General features: G+C 45.2%; 1 protein-coding gene across 1 annotated transcript in view; it reads left to right on the forward strand.

Moving 5' to 3' along the window:
* The first annotated feature begins 2,244 nt into the window (after positions 1-2,244).
* The window catches only part of KSR1 (kinase suppressor of ras 1), a 143,616-nt gene continuing 119,938 nt past the window's right edge, over positions 2,245-25,922 (forward strand). The window contains exon 1 of the mRNA XM_063297300.1: positions 2,245-2,468. The gene's annotated coding sequence lies outside the window, so the exon portion shown is untranslated. The remainder of the gene's footprint in view (positions 2,469-25,922) is intronic.

The following is a 25,922-nucleotide window of genomic DNA, read 5'->3' on the forward strand; positions in this document are numbered from 1 at the left end:
TAACAGAATCTTGCTAGTTTGAAAATACATCTCTCCCCCCTCCTGTACTGCCCAAGAAACTAGGGAGGGTCCCTTCTGAGATATTTGCCATGCCCCCATTACTTCTGTGGGCTCCCCTGATGCTTATCCAACTGTTGCCTAGTCTATGGCTCTTCCCTCTGTCTCCCAAGGTCATTCCCACATACCATTACAGCCATGGACAGCCCAGGAAACAAACCAATGGATCACTGAACAAATCAGTCAGAGTTCTCACAGGAGGCACAAATGACCAGGCTCAAATAATCGTACTTCGGACACATTCTGTGAAAACCCAGCTCTCTGGAGAAGCTCTGATGCTGGGAAAGGTGGAAGGAAAAGAAGAAGAGGACGACCAGCAGCAAGGTGGATGGACTCAGTTATAGTGGCGATGGGCGCACTGTTGAAAGATCTGAAAGACCAGGTTAGGGATAAATCATCATGGAGAAAATCTATGTGGTTGCTAAGAGTTGACAATGACTGGATGGCACATAATCCATCAAATGCAACTGCACACCTGAGTCTCATCACGCTCAGCCAACAGGCTTCCCCAACCTGGTGACACTATTCTGCTATTCGGTTTGTAGAATGGGGATACAGCATAGATATTTTCCTTTCGTGTTCAAGAACTTCGTATATCTCGTCCTGATTATCCCAATCCTGTCATGTGGGTCACTACTGCCCTCCTGCTAACTTCTGAGGAGTCAGTTTCCTGGATTTGCACAACACACCAAACCAGAAATCAATCACACAAGTGATATTCCCATGACACACTGAGTCACAGATTTGCCAACCACATTGAGCCTAGCGTGGGTTGTGTAAACCTAGCCCAAGGGCCTAGTTATGGTTTTGTGAAAAGTGGCTTGAGAAAACCATGGTTTGTGATCTAACCATCGGTGGACCCACACATATAGAGAAAGTGTGTGTTCAGACAATGCATTAACTGATAAAATGAAAGAAGCTTCTCTTTGCAAGCTGCTTTGACCTGCAGGAGGAAAAGCTGGGTATAAATCAAATAAACAAACACATTTAGCCACAGTTAACTAAACCATGGTTTGCTGAATGGACCCAGGTGCCAGTGTTTGCTGTACACACACTGAACAACAAACTAAGGATCCAAGTTTATGATTCACTCTGTCGTGGGAAGCTGGGAAAGTAGATTAATTGAAGAAGCCATGCTGGTGGGGTGAAGCCAGCCAGGGAATTCACAGCAGAGGAAAAATTCAAACTTCACACTGGCCTTTGTAGTAGTACATTTATTTGGTATGTGCTTATAACTAAGTGCAGTACAAAACTTACTTTTCTCCCACCACAACAACTGTGTAGGGTAGGTTGTGCTGAGATGGAGGGACTGGCCAAAGCCCCCCCCCGAGCTTCCATGGCTGGGGGGGCAGAATCTGGGTCTCCCCATTCCTCCTCCAACTCTTGGCCCACCATCCGACCTCAGTCCTCCGCCTCCAAGCCCTTTGGAACGCCCCCGCAATCTAACGGGCTCCCATTAGCACGTCTTTCAAGGGCAGCCCCGCATCGCCGCCGCTGTTTCGGTTCCCATCCTCACAAAGTGGGCGGGGAGGGAGGCCGGGGGGGCGGAGAGAGAGAGAAAGAGGCGGGGCATACCCCTATCTCCACCTCCCACCAAAACTACGACTCCCAGCATCCCGGTCGGCTTTGACCTGGCGCCAGCTGATAGAGAGATTTATTTATATATTTATTTAAATAATTATTAAAAAAAAAAAAAAAAGCCCGGAGGAGAGCAAGCCAAGACGGGGCAGACGGGGCCAGTTTGCAGCGGCGGCGGCGGCTGAATAATTATTGCTGAATAATTATCAGCGATCCCCCCCTTCCTTGGTCGGAAATGAACCTGCCCCGAGGCGCTCCCTGCGGGGGCGATGGGCACAAGGTGTCCTCCGTCCCTCGAATTCGGATGCCCCGGTGAACCCGAAGGGGCATCTGCGCGGCCGCTGAGAGCGCGCCTGCTTCCTCCCCTGCCGTACACCCGTCGGCGCTGAAGGCGTCCAGCCCCGACCATTTCGCTCGGCTCGAGGGGGCAGCCGGAGCCGGGCCGGAGCCCTGCCCTCCCTCGCTCGCGCCCGCCCGCGCGCCCTCCCTCGCTCCCTCGCTCGCTCCGGCGCAGGGCAGCCCGCTCGCAACCCGCCCGGCAGCCGCCCTGATGCCGAGAAATGGATAGAGCCACCGTCGCGCGCGGAGGTGCCCAGAGGATGGTCGAGAGGAAGGAAGGCGGCGGCGGGGCAGCGGCGGCGGCAGCTGGAGGCGGCGGCGGCAGTGGCTGCCGCCGAGCCCGGGCGGCCGGGCTGGGCCGAGCAGGCTACGCGCTTCAGCAATGCGGGCAGCTCCAGGACCTCATCGACATCTCGCTCTCCAGCCTGCAGGGGCTCCGCACCAAGTGCGCCGCGTCCAACGATCTCACCCAGCAGGAGATCCGCACCCTGGAGGTACGCAGAGCCAGGCGCCCCCAGCCCGCCCCGCCCAGCCCAGCGCAGCCCAGCGCAGCCCAAGGAGGGCGCCCTCGGGGCAGCCCCTCGCCGTCTCTCTTGCGAACATCCCCACGGCCACCAGGGCGCAGCAAGGTGCCTGGCGTTTCTCTGGCTCGTGGCTGCCCCCTGGTGGTCCCTCGGGGCTTTGCCGCTCAAATGCGTCGGTCCTGCCGTTGGAGTAGCGGGACTTGTTTCGGTTTTGTTTTTGTTTTTTGCGCGGGGGGTATCCCATCTCTCTGTTGATCCCCTCCAGCTTCCTCCCAAAGGAGGGTCTCCTCGCGGTTTTTCAGAAATTTGGGGAGGGGGGATGAACTTTCCCTGTCCTCCTCCAAGCAGCCGTCTTTCAAAGCTGGTTTGTTTAAGAGTTTTTTGGGGGGGATTCTTAACTCGAGATCAAAAGAGGTACGATGCACGATTTCTTGCGACTAGCCGAGGCGGTGAGAAAAAAGGACGGTGATGGAAGCATTCTTTGTTTTTCTCCTTTTTGCGGTGCGCCTGGCTTTTGAATATAAAAGGCGTAATATTGGAAGAGCGCGTTTGATCTCGCTGGACGGCTGGGTCTGGATTAATTACACCCCCCCATAGTTTACCCGGATTTTTAAAAATCTTCACTTTCCTGGGAACGGGAGCTATCTACTCAGCGGTAACTGCCACTGTTTTCAGCGGCCTTACCTCGGTGCAAATGAGCTGTAAGACTGCGGCTGATCTCTTACTGTCTTTGGCTGTTTTGACAAGACTTAACCATGGTTAACTGAATTCACCCAATGCGCTGAGTTTACAAGTCACATTATAAACCAGGGATCTGAGTTCAGGCCACCCACTGAGGGGTAAGCCATCCAATCCTATTTTAACCTAGCCCATTGGACACATCCATCTTTTTCTGTATGTGTGGGTGAGTTAGTTTATATAAATTCATTTTTCCCATGGAAATAAAAGATTCCGGTTCCTGGAGACTTGGTGGGGGTTTTTTTTAGATTTTTTTTATCCCACTTTTATTATTTTTTTAAAGAAATAACTGAAGGTGTTTTCCCTTTGGTCTCCTCCCACCTGTTGTAGAAAGGTGAATCTCCTTGCAGTACAGAGTGTGTGAGATAGATAGATATATATATAAAGAGAGAGAATAAATGGTGACTCTTTTTGAAGGTATGCTGCTGTTTATTGAAGCATGTTAGTTTATATACAGAGTCTCCTTTCTCATTTTGCTGCAAATAAAATTCTTCCAAGCAACGGATCCGGCAGCCCGAAACAACAGAAATCACTTGATAATAGAGAAACTCCCAAGACGCAGATCCAAATGGCCTTTTGCCAATCTCTCTTAAACCAGCTTATTTTTATAAATGCATATTTTCTTGGGGGGGGAAGGGGAATGTGTATATAATGGAGTGTCTAACTGCATTCCATGCTGCAAAGAAAGGAAATGTTCTCTTCTTGACTTGTAGGGGTGGAGATAAGTGACTATCTTCCTGCAACAATAGATATATTTTTTAAAAGGGAGGGGGTTTAATTGCCCCCTTCCTGCTTGGGTATTTTGGACTTCTCTTGGCATCTTTTGCTGAGACAGTATATGTATTCTTGGGGTGCATTTTTTTTGTTAGAGGTCGGGTGGGGGGGATGAAGAAAATTAGCTCCTGCTTTTGTTTTTGTTCCCTCTATTTGCGTAATACCCTAAATCAGGCTAACCAACCATGTTTTACCATAGCATATTTGGTGAGGCCAGCATATTTTGGTGGTTTATGGTGTTGTGGGCTGTTGCAAACTCAGAAAAGCTGGTTGAGTGAACATGGTTAAGATAGTCCTACACCTTGGCTGATCTCAGAGGAAAAAGTTAAGTAGAGTTGGACCTGGTTGGTACATGGATGGGAGGCCACTAGGATGTCCAAGGTTGTAGGCTTAACTAGAAAATTGAAAGAAAATCCTGGAAGAAGGGAATGATTTTCCTATGGTTGGCAAGATCACTACATGGTGGTCACCTGGAGTCAAGTTTGAGTTGCAGAGTCCTTGCTTTTTTTTATGGACAAATATATCGTTCTGTGCCTTTTATCCATGAAAAACCACAGGCATTATTTTGGGTTTGGTGCTAAGCTCAAGATAGTATGTTAGTGCATCCCAACCCTTACTTCCAAATTCCAGAAGGATATTAATTGCCCTTAAATAAGTGAACCAAATGCGAGAAGCCTGTGTTGAAGTGTGTGGGTGTGTAAATTGAAATTAAATTTTTGGTTATACCCTCAAAACGAACCAGAGAGTCTTCTGGAAAACCTTCACTCAAGAGGAGCACCTCAGCTTTGCAGATTACCCACTTAGCCTTTCCTGGCGCTCACGTTTCTGAATTTGTAGTACCCCCCTCTCCCCCCCTCCCCGCTCCCCAGTCTGGTCTGGCCTGGCATGCTTAACCAAGTCAATAGCAGGGTAAGCTTGTTGTGGAAACATAAGCACCAGGCCAGCTGTGGGACAGCATCTAAGTCTCCCTTGTCAGCCCTCCAGGAAAAAGAGCTGGATGGATAGACAGGCAAGGAGTGTTGTTGCAAACTCTCTGTTAAGACTAGTGTTTCTCAGCCTTGGTGCCTTTAAGATGGGTGGACTTCAACTCCCAGAATTCCCCAGTGGGACAGTAGCTAAGTCTCACCTGTCAGTCCTCCAGGAAAAAGAGCTGCAGGGATAGACAGGCAAGAGGTATTGTTGCAAGCTCTCTGTTAAGACTAGCGTTTCTCAACCTTGGCAGCTTTAAGATGGGTGGACTTCAACTCCCAGAATTCCCCAGCCAGCAAAGCTGGCTGGGGAATTCAGGGAGTTGAAGTCCACCCATCTTAAAGCTGCCAAGATTGAAAAACACTAGTTAAGACCAAGCAGCACAGCATCCCTAACTGATTGATTACCTGCACGCTCTCCAACTCGTGCCACCTGCTGCTCAAATAACAGGGAAGGATTTATTTGCATATTAAATCCTCCTCTGTATTCTCCTGCTTTTAAGGACTTAAAAGATCCCCCCCCTGGAACAATGTAAAAGTAGGCAGGGATCCACATTTTACCAGCGTGGCAGCTTTTCACCTGGTAAATGTGACCCTTTATTGTCAGCTGGTTAGTGACTGGCTGGATTAAATACTACACAAACAAGTGACTGGTTTTCACTGGGTTTATTGGCTTTGGATGGAAATGAGGTAGGGCTTGATTTTTGTATTGGCTTGGATGAGGATCATGCAGGTTGGTATTTAAACTTGTCTGCTATGCATGGAGAAGCCAGCACATGGAGCAGTGACCTTGTCAGAGCCCACCCACCCTGGTATTTGGATCCTGTTTTTGGTCATTTTGTTTCCTGTCCCAGGGGTTCGGGAATACACAGCCCTTCAGTTGTCTTGGTCCAAACAGGATGAAGGGCATTACAGCTGAAAGGCAACCAGTACGCTTTCTCAGAGTCCCTCCTTTGGGGGGCAGATGGGCGGTGATAAAATTCGATAAATAACCAAATAAGCCAGTAGGCGTTGCTTCCCTGCGATTGTTATCCCACTCGGCACGTAGTAAGGAGCTATCCACCGCAAACATTCTTCATTCCCGTTATCCATCTTGGATTATCAGCAGAGGACGGGTGTCGTTCTTGGAAACATTCCTCTCTGTTGGAGCAGATCAGCAGTGGAATCGGTGACCCAGAGAGGTGGTGACCTCTTAATTGGAGATCTTCCAGCAGAGATGCTTTCATTTGAAAGCCTTTCCTCAAGATTACATCCCTGGAAGCTGGGGGTGTTGTGCTACCAAGATAAATTTGGGCTGGGGAGACAAGGAATCACAGAATCGGAAGGGCTGTTGTTTTTGCAAGCTGGGAAAGGTTGAAATTTGGTACCTATCAGGTATCATGTTTCACATATGATACCATATATTTTGGCCCTTGAAATCCTGCTGTGGGATAACTTTTTAGGCTAGAGTATAAATAACTGGTTCCTACATGTTTTGCTTCTCTCTGTTGGGGCCCCAAACTTGGTAACTGTTTCTTTTGGGCTGTTTCTTTTCCTTGTCATTGTGTACTCCTGGCAATTGCCTGGACAAGTCCCTGCAGTTTTCTTGGCAAGATTTTGGAAATGCTTTGCCATTGCCTTCTTCTTCCAGGCCTGAGAGAGAGGGATTGGCCCAAGATCACCCATTGGGTTTGTGCCTAAGGCGGGACTAGAACTCACGGTCTCCCAGTTTCTAGCCTGCTGCCTTAACCACTACACCAAACTGGCTCTCTTCCCATTCTTGGTCTTCACATTGTCCTGTGATGTTGTGTAATTACATGCTTGGCCTGTATTGGAAGAAACCATGGAGTGCAAGAGAATGAGGCCATTGGTAGCCCATTGGAGACGCATGATGGGGGAGTTCACTGGATTATGTTAGAGCTGGTACAGGCACCTTGTAGCCTGCCATTTGTGGTTAGGACTTCCTTTCAGTCACGCCCACATCTTGGTCAATAGCCAAGGATAATGAGAGTTGATTTGCAATAGCTGTGTTTGCACATCACCCTCTGTTGTGCAAACTGAGCCCATGGGTTCAGTGTCTGTTCCATGCATTGTGCAAAGCCAGATAATTGAGTTAGCTGAGAAAGCCATAGATAAGTGTGTCTTTTTATTTGATTTGATTTTTGATGCCACCCAATTCCTACTCACTCTGGTCTGCTCACAATTTAAAAAACCACATGAAAACAAGTGAATAAGAATACAATTAAAAAAGCAATTTTAAAAAAATTACAAAATAAGTTCCAAAATGGCAATCTGGACAACATACACACCTGAAACATGGGTTCTATCCACCCTAACCCATGTCCTGGAAAAACAGCCAGTCTTTATGCCCCTCTGGAATGTCAACAGTAAGAACCACGTGGATCTTGGGGGGAGCCTCATTCCAGAGGGCAGGTGCTGCTACAGAGAAGGTGCACTTCCTGGGTCCCAAAAGATGACACTGTTTAGTTGAGACCTGGAGTGTACCCAGTCTGTTGGCTTGACCATGGGTGATCATGCAAATGCAGCCAAAATCTGGAGAAGCAGTGGTTGTCCTCTTCTTTGTTGTAGCATCTTGAAAGGTCTTTGAGGACCCTTGATTGGAGGCATCTTGGTTGGTAAACCGAGGTTTCGTTTTGGTGTGGTGTTATAATAGTAATGAGATTTAAACCTCCCCCCCTTAAATGGGTACCAATTTGCTTTTGTCCCTCTTCTTTCTTCTCTCTAACCTGGCTTTTGACATTGTCTGGTCTGCAGCACCTGGTGAATCATCTCTGAAGCTTCCTGCCCTCCTCACTGCTTGAAACAAGGTTGTAGAGAGGGGCAGAGTGAAAAAAACAAACCAACCCTAAAGTGCTAAATTGGTTGAGTTTTCAAGGTGCTGCATCTAATGAGACATTAATTTATGGGATTTCATATAAAAATGCTGAAATCTTGTGTGATGTGGTACTTTTTAAAAAACATCTATTTTAATTTGTGCACTGATTTCAAGCACTTCAGACTGTATCCCCAGATGCCTTGTTACTGAACCTTGTCTTAAATTATCAGCTAGGAGTATTTGGTGGGAAGATGGCATTTTTTCTTTATGGTACTTCCTCTTCCCAGCAAAACAATCCAAACCAAACAACCTTGGCATTTCTCCAGGAACATCTGGCTCTAACAAATATGCAACAAATATGGGAGATAATTTTGGTGGATGGATTATCCAGTCCTCCCACTTTTTCATTTTGTTCCTTTTAGAGCAGATAGGGAATACAGTGCCTATGAGAATGTCCTTTGATGCCTTCTGGACTCTCCTAAAAGCACATTGGGGAAGTAGGCATACTGCACAGCCCCAGTCCCAGCATAATCTTTTGTTACACAGCTATCTCTGGACCCTCCTCAGCCTGATGATAATTCTCAGAAAACATAAATGATGGTGGATGTAACTGAGTGCTTTGCTTGGAATTGTGTATATCTGTTAGGGGAAAAAAGACAAAGTCAATCTGAGGTCATAATATGGCTACCAGATCTGACCAATAGATGGCAGCACAGAGTTAGTTGTCTTGATGTGTCTGTGCTTCCATCTAGAGATCATACAGGGGGTCGCATCCCAGATCTGGTAGCCTAGTAACAGAGGACCCTTGAAGGATTAGAGAGGATGATGATGATGAACATCACCAGCTTGTCTTCCGGTAAGTGGATGTCTGGCTCTGACCATGGCCATTTGTAGATACAGATGCTCCTCCTCCTGGCAGCCCATTGTTAAGAGCTTGCACTCTTGCTTGCACTTTATGGGTGGGCCACTAACTAGGCCTCTTCAGCATCCCACTGCTAACACCAGTGTGGCAAAGTCCCTTGTAGACAGAGAAGTGGGGAGCTGACTTGTGAGTGATAGAAAACAAACACTGGATTCCAAAGATGTAGGAAACCTGCTGTAGTTTGTTCTCCCCAGACCCTTAAGCATTCAGGGTACATCATGGCTTGCAGAATGGCTGGGATAGCCTGTAGCACTCATGACATCCTTCCAGAATTCCAAATCTTGCCAGAAAGATTTGAACTATATCTCCTTTAAAATATGGGGTAGTGGTAAATACTCTTAGGGATTCTCAAGGGCAAGAGAAATGGGTGTGCTCTTTTTCCATCCCAGACTCTGTTGCTTAAGTCAAAAGCAATCCACTAACCAATCACCTAGGAAGGCTTCAGTTATCTTCTTTGTAGTTAGAGATGTGAAGACTGGAAAGAAAAACCTGGTACATTAATTGCTTTCCATATGTAAGGGGAAAGAACATACATATTCTCTTAAACCTTTGCACATTTTTTTCTGGCCCTTGAACTTCATATCTTTACATGTGATTTGTATGTGTGTGGGGGAGTTGTGATTATTCCACGCTAGTGAGCCACACCAAATGCTCAAATCCACCTGGACCCATCATTGTTGCTGTAACCATGATGCCCCTGTTACAGATCTGGAGAGCTGAGTAGCATAGCAGGAGAGATCTGGAGAGCTGAGTAGCTTAGCTGCAATACAAGCAGAATATATTTTGAGGAATAAGCAGTTGCAGATGGAGAGCTTTAGGTCTTACCAGCAAGATGCAACTGTTCGACCCCATCTTGGTTGGTAGACTCTAGAGCTGAGCTTTACCTGCTGGCAGCCATTGAGAAGCCACTGAAGTGGTGGTCTCCCCTTTGCTAGATACATTCATTTGAAGACCAGACAGCCATCTATCAGCCATACTTCAATGTAGGTTCCTGTACTGAGCAAGATTGAACTCAATGTTTCCTTGTAACTCTGAAATATTTACATTGAAGTAGACACCTGCTTTTTAAATTACCCACAATGCTCTACCTAGGGCCCTGCTTAGGAGCATTATGGGAAATTATAATCAAAGGGAGGATTCCAAGAAGGCAGGGCAGTTGCATCCCAGCCCTAGGGAGTGGACAGGTGGGAGCACCAAAGCTTGTGTTGGCACTGGTGGATCTTGGGTGGCAAGGCCAGCTCTAGACGTTTTGGCATCCTCAGCAAAGTCATATTCTGGCGTCCCCTATGGCTCGGCTCATCTTTCAATTTTGTTAGGAGGAATTTCAAAAAAGTACTCCATTGTTCCTTTTTTTTCTTCAAGTTTTTGAACTTTACACTTAACGATTTTCAGCCCTGAACAATTTTTTTTCTTTTCTCTGACATTTTCACCCTATTTGCTGTGAACCACAGTAGATGACTTTAATTACATCAGCACCCATTGTTGTCATGTGGCAACAATTCTGCGAAATTATATTTAACCCTTGAGTGGGCACGCCGGCACATAAAGTGGTCCATTACCACTTTTCCGGGTATAACTTCAGTAAGCTGATAGTCATGTGCCTTGCTTGCTCAGGACCTTCCTATCAGACCTTTGTCTTGCTCTGGTAATATTATGTAATGGTAAGTGGGAATGACCTTGGGAGACAGGAGGAAGAGCCACAGACTAGACAACGTTCAGATAAGAGGCAGCTGAGCCCAGAGAAGGAATGGGGGCGTAGGAAACATCTCAGAAGGGACCCTCCCTGGTTTCTTGGACTGTAAAGGCGAGGGGGGAAGAGAGGTTCTTTCGGACTTGCAAGATTCTGTTAATGTAACCTTACAATAAAGATAGAGCTAGTGCTTCTGGGTGCTGTATGCTTCTTTTCTGGACTACCTCGCAAGGCTGACATATTATCAGCTTCCTGAGGCCCCTAGCTGTAATAATAATTTCTTTTTTGTGACTTGCGACATCTGATTAGTGTGCTGTTCACTACCACTCGACTGACTTTGAGAGTGTTTTTGAAGTGTAGAAAGTAAAAGTTCTGAAGCAACAAGGAAAGATTATCAGACTTTAATACTCATATTGTGTATTGTATTTGGGGGAGCTGGGTGGCGACGACTGACAGGAAGCTCTGGCGTGGGCTGGTCCATGAAGTCACGAGTTGGAAGCGACTGAACAAATAAGCAACAACAAAATTGTGTATTTTGGAAGTCTTTTCAATTTTGGTGCCCCTAAAATTTCGCACCCTAGGCAACTGCCTAGCATATTTAGGCCTAGAGCCATCCCTGTTGGGGGGCGCAGCTCTCCAGAGACCCCTAATGGAGTCAGGGGCTGCTGATATCCCCTGATATATTAATCTGGGTGTCCATGGGCATCTGTGTGCTTGGGTCCCATAAATTCAATTCAATGAAGACATACTTAAATAAATAAGCTATCATCTCAGGAGAAGTCTGTCTTCCATAAAGAACTCTTTATGAAACCATGTGAGTTTGGGGCAAATTGGGGAGGCTGTCCCTCTAAGCTAGCCATGCTGGCTGGGGAATTCTGGGAGTTGAAGTCCACACAGCTTGAAGTTCCCAAGGTTGAGAAACTGTCCTGACTAGCAGGAACCACACCGAGACGAGGAATAAGTCTCTAGTGTTTTATTACTGCTACAGTAGACAGAAAATCCTACCCAACTGAAGAAGCATGGGAAAACCCAGACAGATAAACCCCCAAACTCAAGGCGGGTCTATTCTGGTTCTCTTTGAATGACAGCTCAAACACTCTCTACTGTGCATGCGTTTTCCCCCCTGGGTAGGGGCTCCCTCCTGCTCACCATCCATGCTCATGAAAGAAACACTGCTCTAAGGTCAGAAGAGAGAGTCATCTTCTTCTTTTACTGTACCTCATTGGTTTGTTTTAATGATTGTGCTGGCTGGCCCACAAAGTAAGCAGTACGATAAAAATGTCTGCTAATTGCATGTTCAACTCTTTTTAATATTGTTCATGGTGAGTCATTGTGCTAAACAAATTTGCTTGTGAATTATTTTGTAGGTAATTTCTAAGTACATTGTGTCTCTTTCTCTGTTTTTGCTTGTTTGTTCTTCGATGACAGTTAATCCTTTCACCTTTTTCTGAGTGCCAACCTTATTCAGTTTTCTTTTTTGCTGCTTTGGACTGCTTTTGTACCGTGCGCTTGGGCAAAGTTGTGGGTAAAAAAAAAAAGTGAACTCTTCTGATCCGTGGTTGAAAGATTGCTTTCAGTTGTTCAGGTGGATTAGAATTTATTTTTTTAACCAACGAACATCCATTATTGTGAATATAAAAAGTGAAGCTATGACAGCAAGAATTAGGGCTGTGATTTTTTTATTATTTTTTGCAAATGGGGTGACTAGATTGCCTGCCTGCCTTCCACATTGTATATAATTAAGGGATGTAAAGTCCCTGTGGAAGTTGATCTACTTTCTTTGATTAGGGGTATCTGCAAGGTGTGATAAAAAAAATCAAAATGGCAGCCACAATGGTATGTGCAGAGCTTTGATCACCCCATCATGGCTACCGTCTTGATTTTTTTGGCCATACCTGCAAAATCTTTGCTTTGACTTCTCAGTGGAAATCAATGGAAAATCATGCACCCATTTTTTTTTTGCAGCATCGATCAAGAGGACTACAGTATGTGGAAGCTGCAAAATGGGGGTTCAGGGGCTAAACTGGTTTGCAGGCTGCCAGTTGCAACCCTTGTGTAAGGAGTAGCTTGTAATATAAGCTTTATTATGAAGGACAGTCCTTTATTTCAGAAAGCTGTCCTTTAGAATTATTTATTTTTCAAAAACTCACTTTTGTCCTTTATTTTGGTCCTTTAACTTTTGCCGTACAAATGGTACCACTTAATGCAGTCTTTTGTGTTGATGTGAAAAATAATGGAACTTGAACTGTCTTTTTAAAATAAATTTATGTACTGTATACTGTTTGATTTTAGATATTTTTATTAGAATATGTGTTTTTGTAAAGTTTTTCTTGATTTTGCTCTTGAATTTTTCTTTGTAAAGCAAAGTTATAAACAATTTTTTTTTATCTGTGTGAACCTCTTTCATATTTGCCCCCTTTTCAGGTTTGTCCTTTATTTTTTCCGAGAAAATGTAGTCACTGTAAATATAAGTGCCTCCAGAGCTTTTGCTTCAGAATAACACCATAAAACTTCCTCGGGTATCTTACTTCAGGCTTATGTGGCATAATACCTGTGGGCACCAGGTTCTTCCCAAACAATTTTCTTTGTGTTGAACAAACCCCCTGCCTTCTGACATCCTTTGTCAAGACATGTTTAATAAAAAAAATTAAATAGAATGCTGGCATAGTGTAAAGTACCAGCCTTTAGTATCCTATTTATTTTCCGTGCTGTGTTTGGGTTCTATAAAAGTCCCAGTGATTTGCCTTCCAAGCACTGGGCATGCCCACTCTGGCAGCCATTTTACGAACATCCAAGGTTCCTGCGGGGCCATCACGTGCTCTCAAAATTTGAAATGTGCTTCGTTTTGCTGAGTCTGTCCTCCCCAAATGTAAATAGGAGAACAAACCAATTTTCAAACTGAAAATGCACAAGGTTCTTGCACTGTCTTCAAAGACTCATATCTGTCTTAATTTGCAGTGCAGGTAATCAGTGGCAACCAAGGGTCTGAAAGTACCTTTTTCTCACACACGTTTTAAGATGACTGCCGAATCGCCTTTTTTTAATACCAGAAAGAGACCCTCTACACCACTGAGTGTTGTCAGAAATTGGCAAAGCAGGTTCATGCCATATGCTAAACTCTAAACCTGGGTTAACCAACCACAGTTCCTGTGTTTACATAACATACAAGATCCAACCCAATGCTTAATGTGCTCACCTGGTCACACACCATGCTAAGACAGTGGCTGGGTTCCCAGAAGATGGTGAATCACAAACCAACCTATTTTAGGGTGAACTATAAATTAACGACAGAGACTGGGCTTGTATAAGACACCAAACCTAAAAAGTAACCTAACTAAGATTAAGGCTAACCAAGTTTAGAGAGTTGCATGAATGCATCTGCTTGGTTTGTACCTGATCTGGATAAGAATGTCCTGAGAACATGGCAGCTCTCAAGTCCCACAATAAGTTAAGTGTGATCCTTGGTCATCAAAAGTTTCTCTATCTTTGTCTTAAAACACAGCCAGAGTCCATAATAAGAAGCCCAGAGGGGGAAAAAAAGAATGTGTGAAAGAGAGATGCGAAGTGTCAGCTCCTTGCTGCTCACCTAAAAGGAATGGTGTTTGTCTTATATGAACCTGACCAATTGTGGAGGAAGCAGCAAACTATGGCTTAGTTTGATCTGGAAACCTGTCCTTGTGCACTTCTCCAGGTCCCTTCCATGTGAAATTGTAGGCCACCTTTCCTGAGCCTTGATTATAACTGGAGAGGACTGCCGGCATTGGATAAACATCACTTAGCAGGTCACCAAGTTGACTGTTCCTAAATTGGCTTGCAGAGAGGCTGGCCCTTCATTAGGCAGAGTAAGGCTGAAAGATCTGGTTTGGTATAAGACAGCTTCTTGCATACCTGTGAGATTGTCTCCGGTTGACAAACAGGAGTTCATGTCCAGGAAGGGGAGGGGAGGGAGCTTATGGGCAAGTTGAGGAGGAAGTGGGTGTTTGCTGTGCCCAATATTATTTGTCCATAACATTAGTTAATATTAAACATTTAATAAACATTTAGCTGCTTAGTGACTGCCTTGAATTAATCCTTAAGTGCTTGATTCCTGCTGAGAAAAGTCAGATCACCCAGGAAGGATCTTATGAATGGGATTATACTGGCAATCTACAGGTGGCACAGGGGAAAACTTAACACCTCCAATATATCATACCCAAGCCAGCTGGAAGCCAGAGGCAGTCCTAAGAGGAGGTAAAGTGTGGTGGCCTTGTAGGATGGTGAATTTGAGGTATTATTAAGTGTAGTGGGAAGGGGGTCAGGGGGCATGTTCTGCTGCAACCTTCTACCTGCACAATGAGAAGATCAGTGTCATGTTCACTGTTTCAATGTGCACTGTACATCGTAATGTTTCACATGCCATGGCGCTGACGCACGTTTCTGTTTGGGAGGGGGCTGCTGTGAAACCTTGTACCAAGCTCTGTTGTCTATGTTCATTTCAATGGAATGTGTCTGGGTTATGTTCTCTGTTCAAGGACTTTTCCAGCCGACCATCAGAAGCCGTTAGGAGCACCTGGGATTGTGAGCCTGGGAAGATTCTACGGGGGGAGGGATCTCATTTGCACCGAGGGTTTTTAGTTTGCATTTGGCGCACTTTTTTCATTCTCAGCTTTCTTTGTGATCCTGCATACTACTCTTTAATAAATCAGGTACCTTTGTGATCCTGCTCATGAGTCTGATGGTGTTCTAGAATAGGCAACCATTACAATCAGGAGAACTTGCTCATATGTGGTGGTGGTGAACTCTGTGTAGATGTTTCCCATCTTTCCGTAAAGCTGGGACTAGTGGAAGATCACTTGTTGTTATTCATGTCATTGGGATAGCTGATGAGGCTGATGATAGCAGTGGTTGCTTGCTCAAAGTCCTTAATGGAGAAAAGTCTTGTAGTAGGATGTTCAAAATGTTCTGTTCCAGCAGATTTACTTTTGAAGTTTGCGGGGCCACCTCAGGAATGACTAAACTGATGTGGTCTAGAATGAAAATGGAATTTGGCAGCCAGCTGTTTTGCCGTTGGTGGGAATTCTTGCATCACTCCTTGGCTGTGCCCAGAGATGTTAAGGCACCATTGCTTCATGCTATAATTTTTCTGCTGCTTTAATAACATGAATAGAGGAATAGCATCGTAGTGGTTTTGCAGACTCACCCTGAAAGAGAATACTCAGATGTTCTAAAACCAAACCAAACAGACCGTGTTTATGTGTACGGCACGGGTTGGATGCTATTTTTTTATGTTCATTGTTGGTCAGTTGGAAGTTGCCCAGATAATTTCAAGGGAACGTCTTTGCTTTTCAAGGTGAGGAAACTTGAAACTCTTTTTGAGGGTCTGGGAATATTATTTATTTATTGATTTATTTTTATCCTGCCGTTATTATTTTTATAAATAACTCAAGGCGGCGAACATACCTAATACTTCCTCCTATTTTCCTCGAAACAACATGGGGTTTGGTATTGAGAAAGAAAGGAAACAAGATGTGGAGGGGAGAATGTATTTATTTTATTTTACTTGTTTTAGAAAATGTATATGGCCACCCATCTGACATATGAATTCTGGGCAGCTTACAACGATCAACAAAAAACAATATAATAGTGGAGTCCTTGGTGTTCCCTGAGCTTGGTTGTTTGCTTGTAGGCCTTTTGTTGCCCGACTAGGCAACATCTTCAGTGCTTCAGTGAGCACTGAAGATGTTGCCTAGTTGGGTCATGAAACGTCTGCAAGCAAACAACCAAGCTCAGGGAGCACCAAGGACTCCAGCGTTCAGCAATATGCTACATACATTTTCTCTTCTATTGGAACGATACTATAAAACCTCTATAAGTTACAGGAAGCAAAAAACCCAATCATAATACAGTAGCCAAGACACCGTATAATAGACTCAACCATGCAAACCGCTTCTGTTACTGGGCTGGTCTTTTGCGCCTGGGGCTTCTGGAAAACCAAGAATGGTGAAAGCAAGATGAGAGGCATTTAGGGTTTAAGTAGTTGTGAAACATGACACAATTTCACACTGAATAGTTACTTAGCACAGGTAGTGGCATAAGATGTGTGGCTTATTCTTTTGATCTGCCAGTCATGGGGTTAGGACTGGTGAATTTTAGCTTCATTGTTTCCTGAGAGGATTGGCCTTTGTCATTCCTTTTTGCAAAGACTGCCCCTTGAGCTGCGCTACAGAATGCCCTGGGGGCAGATACGGTCCTCCACCGGTCCTGAGGTCCACGTGGTCTCCCTCTTGTTACTCTTTTGTGCAGAGATTGGACAAACTGGGTCGTGTTTGGGCGGGGGGGGGGGGCGTAGCTGATGGATGATAGCATAGGCTGTGTTGTAGGGTGAGTCAAGCATATGTTCCCCTTTGGTTTCCACCTGCTGGATGTTTCCACTTGGTCTATTTGGCGTGCACATTTAACTACTACAAACAGCCTTGTGGCTTCAGAGAGCTCTCTGGGGACCCATAAGCTCAGAATTGGCTGATGCCGAGAGCTGCTGCGTCGGGAACTGAATTTACAGTTTGTTAAAACTTGGTTGGGAGTTGTCACCGAGCTGGATACAAAGACCGGAGGAGGCTGATGGAAGAGGAAGGAAGGATGTGGTTTGGAGTTACTGGGTTCGCTGGAACGACACTCCTGAAGGCCTCCTGATTTGAGCCTGTGCTGGTATATTTTTGACTGTATGAGTTGGTTTTATCTGTTGGAAACAGCTTTATGCTTTTTTTAAAAATCCCCTAATTTTTCTGCTGGGTTAAACTCTTGTGTGTGTGTGTGTGCTGTATTCATCTGGGGGTATTGTTTCTCTCTTGTTGCCGAGGTCGCAACAATTAAACTGTGCTGAAGCTAAAGAAGACATATGAAAAATTCTCTTTTAACAATTTTCTTGAAGTTTCCACTAGACCAGTGTTTCTCAGCCTTGGCAACTTGAAGATGTGTGGATTTCAAATCCCAGAATTCCCCAGCCAGCACACTGGCTGGGGAATTCTGGAAGTTGAAGTCCACACGTCTTCAAGTTGCCAAGGCTGAGAAACATTGCACTAGACTGAGAACATCTCCCATTTATACAGTTTTGTGGCTCCTGGGATGTGAATGCAGGCTGAGAAAGGGTAACTTGGAAAGACCTTTGAGGGCACTGAAAGAAAAATTTGGAAAAAAAAAAAAAAAAAAATCTGTATCTGTCAACTAAGCTGCAGAAATTGAATTGCTTATCCTTCCCATTGGGTTCTCACCAGCATGCTGGCTGAGCTTTCTAACCCATTGAGAAGACCTTGGGGTGGAGAAAGCTTTATGGCCATAGGCTTGGACATTACCACTCAATGTGAGCCATAATTGGGGTTGCATCTTTGCAAAGATTGTACAGTATTTGGTTAAATTTGAAAAGAGACACAAAGTCAGGATTCAAAGGGTGAATGAATCTTTTAAGGAAGAGAAGGTTCTTGGATGGCAGACTGATTTCATGTCAATGTTGGCTTGTCCATGCCTTTACTGGAAGGGTATGGAATTTGTGACATCTAATTCTTGTTGGTGAGAACCTTAGGCCAGTCACTCTCAGCCCTAGGAAGGAGGCAATGGCAAACCACTTCTGAAAAACCTTGCCAAGAAAACTGCAGGGACTTGTCCAGGCAGTCTCTGTGAACTGGACACGATTGAACAGATTAAAAAAAAAAGTTGAACTACAACTCCCAAATTCCCTTACTGTGGGCTGTGCTGTCTGGACCTAATGGAAATTGTAATTCAGCATAACTGGGAAGGCATCAGCTCACCTGTGATTCAGTGAGATTCTGTGATTTGGTTCATATTTCCTGCAAAGCTTTAATTTACTTTGGTTTGCTTTGGCTTAGCATGATGTGTGAGCCCTGGTATTGCAGTTTGTAAACTATAATTTATGGTTTAGTGCAGCCTTCTTCAACCTTTTGACGCTGGAGGAACCTTTGAATTATTTTTCAGGCCTTGGGGAACCCCTGCACATTCAGGTTCAAATATAGGCCAGAAGTTGCAAAATTATTATATTCATTTCATGGCTAGGCCTGTATATATGCATTAACAGTATTCTTAAACTAAAAGTAAAAAATCAAACTTACCTCTTTAATGTGAATAATTTTTTTAATAAGTCTCTGGCTGGGGAATTCTGGAAGTCCACACATCTGAAAGTTGCCAAGGTTGAAAAGCACTGGCCTAAGTGGACCCAGAGGTGCCCTTGTAAATAAAAGTGATGATAGAACCTGCACCATTCAGGACATTTCGGGTAGTCTGGGGCCAGAGGGGGTGCTTCTGGGCATCCTAGAGCAAGAAGGAGCCATGTGGGAAAGCGGGGGGGGGGGGAGGGGGTTAAACTCTTACCAAGCATCTTTGGCAACCAAATTGGATGAAAGTGTAACCTGTACGTTTAAGCCAGCTGTTGTAATAATTAGATTCAGGTTCATGCAGGCACCATGTTTCCCATTGTGTGTGTGTTTTGATGAGGGTTCAGGCTGAGTGATGCCAAGCTGCAAAAGAATGGATGTCTTGGGCAGGGCCGCAACTAGTGGGGGGCAACCGGGGCATGTGCCCCAGGCGCCGCGCTGGTGGGGAGCCTAAATGTGTGCTGGGGGGGCGCCAAAACGGGTGCGGAATCCATGTTTGCCCCAGGTGACACAGACCCTAGTTGCGGCCCTGGTCTTGGGGATGAGAAATGCAGATCCCCTACATCTGGCCATATTCCCCTTAAGAAGAATAGGAAGGAAAAGAGGTGCAGAGAAGTTGCCTCTCCACTTGAGTTGCTATAAATTCTGTGTGTGTGTGTGTGTGTGTGTGTGTAAGTGATATTTCGCTTTTGCTTGTTAGCTGGGCGGAATTTTCTGCTCACAGAATTCCCAATTCCAGCTCCCGTAACTCATTTTAGGCGTCTGCTGTTCAGGGCACGCAGTCCAGATGGTAACCGATCTCTGAAATATTACATATAAAGGCAGCCCAACTCATCTGGGTTTCCCACCTACTGATTCTCTGCGCCTTGCAAAACATGGGTATAGTTTTGACTTTGTAGCTGGAATATAAATAGAAGATAAACTTCATCTTCTTAGGATGACAAGCCCGTGGAGCTTTCTTGGCAAAAATACAGAAGTGATGTGCAGTCTGCTGGGATGTTTTCTTGATTTCCCAGGCTAGCTTGCAGCTGACAGCAAGTGCAGTCTGTTGGTGAAGGTGGTGGACTAGGACCACAGAGACCCAAGTTCTTGTCCAACTATGAAAACCCACTAAGTCACTTTGGACTTTCTCTCTTTCCCAAGCAGCATCAGATTCTGTGACAATAAGCTAACTGAAGAACAACACCCCCCCTCCCCATTGCATCATGCATCAATGGCTTCGCCATGTGAACTAGACAAATACAGGGCCAACAGGTGGGCCCTGCAACCAAGCAAGATAAATGCTAAAAGAAAAAGAAGGTCTAGCCTACAACTGTAGGATTTCCTGGTGGTCTCGCATCCAAGTGCTATCTAGCTCTGATCCTGCATATTTTCAGAAATGTTCAGAGTTCAGCCATCCTGTGTTCTGCTCAGCAAACTTTGGGGAATCCTTCAGGCAGTCTGACTTATCTCTGTATCTGAAAGGATCTCATTTCCATGCCTGGGACTCTGCTCCTCTTTATCAGAGAATGAAACCTGGTCTGGTCATGGTCTGAATATCAGCCATGTGTTTTCCCCTCTGCTGTCTTATTATTATTTTAAGCCATTGTGTCTGTTGACGAGTTCTTGGAACCCCCCAATTTTAGAAACCTTCTGTGGGCTTATTGGCTTATTAAAAGCCTGCCTTGATAATTTTTGGAGCTTTTAAACTTGTGACAGGTAGTGCTACAGGGCAGGAGGAACTGTACCATTTTTGGCACTTGGTAGGCCTAGCCTCAGTCATGTGGCCTCAATGAGGACTGCTGGCTTAGGAGGGACTTCCTTTTAGAAATCAACAAACGGCAAGTGGGAAGCTGGGTTTATAGGATTTTGTTGTGATTGCAATGCAGCACCATTGAAAGGCATGACGTTGAAGAAAGATGCTGCAAGGTGTGGTGCTGAGTCTCCAGTTTCTACAGAGGGAAATCCATCTGGCTGAGGATGCTGTTGGAAAGACTTGACCATTAGATGGGAAATGAACTTCTTCATCTCTGTTCCTCCCTCCCCCTCTCCCTCCCTTCCCCCTTCCCCTCCCTGTCCTTCCTCTATCCCCCACCCTCTCTCTTTTCTTCCCTCCCTCCCCCTCCCTTCCTCCCTGTCCCTGTACCTCTCTCTCTCTTTTCCTCCCTCCCTCTCTCTTTTCCTTCCTTCCTTCCTTCCTTCCTTCCTTCCTTCCTTCCTTCCTTCCTTCCTTCCTTCCTTCCTTCCTTCCTTCCTTCCTTCCTTCCACCAGGCTGGAGCATGGCATGCCTGCCATTTAACTTCTACTCACTGTTCCGTGCCCTGGGGAGGGAAAAAAATTGCAGCACTTTCCTGTTTTTTGTCCAGCACTTCACTAAACAAAGTGGGAAAAGATGGTGTGAAGATACTGCACCTGTTTCTTGGTTGCCCCCTTCCAGCCTCCCAGTCTGGGCTTTGAATAAAAACCGGAATGCCCTGAATGTGTGTATGTATGCGCGTGTGTGTGTGTGTGTTGGGGAGAAAGTTCCACGGATAGGCTGCTGGGAACTTGTGACTGTTCTATTGTGGCTTGGCTGCTAAAAATACCCTGCGGTCTCTCCCCTTCTTTTCAGAGTAAATGAGAAGAGCCGGCTGGGGTGGAGTGAAGCGCAGCAGCTCGGCAAGAGCTGTTCTCTGTCTTTCTTGTGACATGGCCCCGTGTGGACTTTGAGCTTTAATAGCTCCCTCCGCTGCTTTGCTCTGGAAGTAAAATGTGCAGTGCTTAAGGGTTCACACAGAGAGCCAGCTCTCGGGAGGGTGCATTGCAGGGGAAGACGAGTGTGGAGGGCCAAGGGGTGCCCGATGGTCGACGGTCGTTGCCCACTCCCCCTCTTGCTTTGCTTGCATGAGCTGTCTCTTGCCATGGATTGGCAATGTGGCACCCACAAGTGCCAAGGGGCTGGCGGCATTCCTGCCTTGGGTCCATGGAAACCCAAAATTCTATAAATGATTGGAGCAGCATATAAGCCTAGTAAAAATAAATCAGTGAATTGAATTTCAATTCTCAAGTTTTGGCTCTTTTCACAGGAGATCTTGCAAGATTTCAGAGAAGAGCCCAGGAAATTTCAGCATTCCTGCACTAGAACACCCAAATCTTCTAAAAGTTGGCCCATCCTGGTCTGTGGGATGCAGCAAGGTCATTCTGTGGCTGATGCCACATCCGGTTGCATTTTTATTCTGCTATCGTCTCAGGAAGTAGTATCCCGCCCTTGGGGGTTAACGCAGATGGAGAACTGGAATGGAAAAGTTATATTTAAACACCAAACCATCCCTTGCAGTGACTTTGGCAGGAAAAGGTACGAAGGAGCCAGAATCAAAACACATGGGGGAGAAGACAGTTCACCTCTGAAAATTGCAGGAAACCCTTGATGATAAAACGTTTTTAATAAGACAAATGACAGCTCTGTAGAGAAGGTGTCAAATGGGCATCCACAGGCAAAGGAGCTAGCCATCTTGGTTTTACAGATGAAAAGGTCCTACTGTTACACATGCTCCCAGGCTTATGGTCACTCACTCATGCACACACCGTGTGCAGATCTTATTGTCCCCCTCGCCCTCTACGTGGGTTTTCCAGATAGGTGTGGTAGCTAGAGCATGTAAGACACACCAGCCAGGAAGTAATTAGAAACACGTGCAAATCACTTTCAACCAAACACCCAGGCACGTTAGCTTCTGGTGGGATACATACAGGTAGTCCTCACTTAACAACCATTCATTTATTGATGGTTCAGACTTATGATGGTGCTGAAAAAACTGATTTACAATAGTTGTTACGCTTATGACTGTTGCAGTGTCCCCACGGTCACGTGATCATGATTTTGGCGCTTGGCAACTGGTTTGCCTTCATGACCGTCACAGTGACCCATGTCACGTGATCGCTATTTTCAACCTTCCCGGCTGGCTTCTGGCAAGCAAAATCAATGGGGAACCACATGATTCGCTGAATGACCACATGGTTTGCTTAATGCCTGTGGTGATTCACTTAACAACTGCTACAAAAAAGGCCGTAAAATCAGGTCAGATTCGCTTAATGACCGCTTTGCCAGCAACTGAAATTCTGGTTTCAATTGTCATTAAGTGAGGACTACCTGTAGAAACCATGGAATTCAAAGTGGGAGCAAAAGTTTATGATTACAATGTCCTTTTGCTCTTTCTCACACATACACTTGCTCAGCCCCGTTTACCCTTGACCTTCTCAACTGGGCTGCCAGGCACTAGCTAGAACAGTGTTTTCCAAACTTGGCAACTTTGCTGGCTGGGGAATTCTGGGATTTGAAGTCCACACATCTTAAAGTTGCCAAGTTTGAAAAACACTGAGCTAGAGGGACAGAAGCCTCCAAGTCCAGATCCAGGATGACTCTCAGAGTGGGTGGACTTCAGGACCCCTTTTATCTCCAAAAGTCCCTGCCTGTTGATGAGATTGGGGGTTTTTCCCTGGGTTGAGCACAAGACCTCCTTTGACTGCCTTCTGGTGTCATTTCTCGTTTGATCCTTAATGACTCGTTGAGGGATCTTTTAAGGAACCCGTTCAACAAGATCCCTGGCTTTTGTTGCCCTCCCTGCCTACGTGCCTGCTTCATTTTTAGATTATGGGAGCTTTGGCCTAGTTTCACACTACCTTAGGAATCCTCCAGTCCCATAACTGATATAAAGCGGAATATCAAGCGCTCTCTGAACAATTTAATGGGCTGGGCTGTGTTTTTGCTCCCTTTGTACAAAAAGATGTGAAAGGTGCAGTGCTTTGTAGGTGAGCGGTGGTTTGAACCCTTCCTCCAGTGCTCTAAATCATTATATCACTTTGGACAATTATGGCATACCTTTGTTCTAAGAGAGACCATCAGCCTAGCAAGCTTGGCATTCCCTGCTGCCCCCTGGCCATGCCCAAGATCTTAGCAGAGAGGGTGTTCCCTCAAGCCCTCTGTAGGATTTGTACTCAGTCCATGCAAGGCACGCGCGGTGACACTGAACCTTGGGTCTTGCAGGGCATCATTATTAATGTGCAGAGGGTTTCTAAGTCACGCGTTTTGCTTCAGTTGTGCTTTTTGTTTGAAAATGATTATTTTCTAAAAGTTGGAACTGTTCCATGACGCGCCATCTTATTCCCCTCTTCTGTATTTGAGCTCCCCAACCATTCAGCTGGGCTGTAACCAGAGCTGTAATAAAGACACGAGTCAAATTATTTCTTTGTCTCTTGCAGAATCTCTGAACCTTGTGTTTTGGTTCCAGGCTGGTTTAAAGCCAAATCAGGACTGATCCAGTTTTATTCGTGTGTGTGTGTGTCTGTGTGTTGTAGGTTTGTTTAGTTCTCCTTTGGTTCTCAAGTAGTAAACAGATAATCCTGACATGTGAAGAAGTCTAGTTAAAAGAAGACAACAATGAGAGTATGAGTGAAACAAGAAGCACATGCAACTGTGCAAGTCTTCGAACATTGGCTAGAGTCCACACATCAGTTGCCTCTGCATTCTGGTGCAAGTCAGTTTGACATGTGAGCCACATTTGAGTATACAGTACTAATTTTGCATAAGGTTAGGACTGAGCAAGGGTGAACATGGACAAGCGTGGAACTCAGTCCTGTCCAGCCCCTCCCATTGGTCTCTAGAGAGAAGTTTAATAAAGGTGCAGAGTTTGATGTATATGGAGAGGTTTCCCCTTGAAGATCAGTTTTCTAAACCCAATAAGACATAAAAAGACAGGTGGACCTTTGATTGCACCATTGTGGCTGTCATCTTGACTTTTGAAAACTGTACATGTAACTTCTTCCCGAGTTCGGTCAGCAGAGATTGAGGTGGGTGGGCTCTTGAGAGAGAGATCTTCTCAGTGGCGGCATTAAGAATATGCTCACACCCAACTTCAGAATACTTTGTCTAGAGAAAACTTTGTATTTCCCCAAGGTTTTAAACTGACTGCAAATGTCTATCTTGGTTTGTGGGCTTTTTTATTCTGTTGGAAGCTACTTTGGTGAATTAATCTGAAATGAGGGGTTCTAATAAAAGGGCAAATAGAAAATCCAAGCCCAGTTTAGCTTAGGCAGTTCTTCTTGCTTGGATGTGATTCCTGTTCGCAGTAGGCAAGTGGTGATCTTGTATTAGGTCCCATTCTGAGTTATAGAATGGGTCACACAGTGAACTAAATTCAGTTAGCTAGTTCGTGGTTCAGGGTGTTGTGTGAATGGGGTTTATTTCAATAAACCAAGGGTTGGCATTTGTGTAAACATAGACATTGGCAAGACCAAACAAACAATTTTATAGATTGTGCATTTGTGAGCCTTGGTTTTATATCCTGAATATATCTTGAAGGAGACTGGATTGAAGGAAGACTAACATGGTTTTCAAATTGGAGGAAAAAAAATCAGTTACTTGTGCTATGCTGATGACAGCACTCCAATAGCTGAACATGCCGGATTATCTACAAACACTAGTAATGAAAGTCAAGGAGCACAGTGAAAAAAATGGGACTAAGATTAAATATAAGACCAAACTAATGACAACAGGTACAGCAACCTGTGTTAAAATGGACAGTGAAAATATTGAATTAATGGGTGGCTTCTGCCTTATAGGACTGACTACAAGTAGTCCTCGCTTACTGACCATATGTTCAGTGACTGTTTGAAGTTACGATGGCTCTGAAAAAGGAGACTTATGACTGGTCCTCAAAGTTCCAGCCATCACAGCATCCCTGTGGTCACATGATTGTGATCTGGATGCTTGGCAACTGGCTTGCACCTGTGACAGTTGCCGCATCCTGCGGTCATATGATCACCATTTGCGACCTTCCCTGCCAGGTTTCCACAAGCAAATTAAATGGGAAGCCAGCAGGGAAGGTTGCAAGTTGCTTCGGTAAGTTGCTCACACCCTCCCTGCCCGGTAGCAGCCACCCCTGGCCCTGATGCACCCACTGTGCCTTACCTGCCTGCCAGTCTGCCTGCGAGCTGTCTGGGATTCACTTAATGACTCATGTCTCTTGTTTAACTACAGCAATGGGGAGTGCTAGGATTGCCGTAGTTAAGTGATTCAGTCACGTGACATCGTGCTTTACAACCACTTAGCTTAGCAACAGAAATTCCAGTCCCAATTACTGTCGTTAACTGAGGACTACCTGTATTAACAGGAACCAGCAGTCGAGAAATATGCCCCAAGCTAGCATTTGAAAGGGCAACAGTGAAGGCCTTAGAAAAGATACTCAGATGCCGTGATGGGTCTATACCTACAAAGGTCAGAATTGTGCAGGCAATGGTTTTCTCTCTGATACTCTATGGAAAGGAAAGATGGACTTCAAAGAAGCAGGATAGGAGGAGTATTGATGCTTTCAAACTTTGGGGTTGGAGAAGACTCCTGGGAATATTATGGAAAGCCAAAAAA

Source organism: Candoia aspera, chromosome 1 (genome assembly GCF_035149785.1).
Source record: "Candoia aspera isolate rCanAsp1 chromosome 1, rCanAsp1.hap2, whole genome shotgun sequence".
NCBI classification, from domain to species: domain Eukaryota; kingdom Metazoa; phylum Chordata; class Lepidosauria; order Squamata; family Boidae; genus Candoia; species Candoia aspera.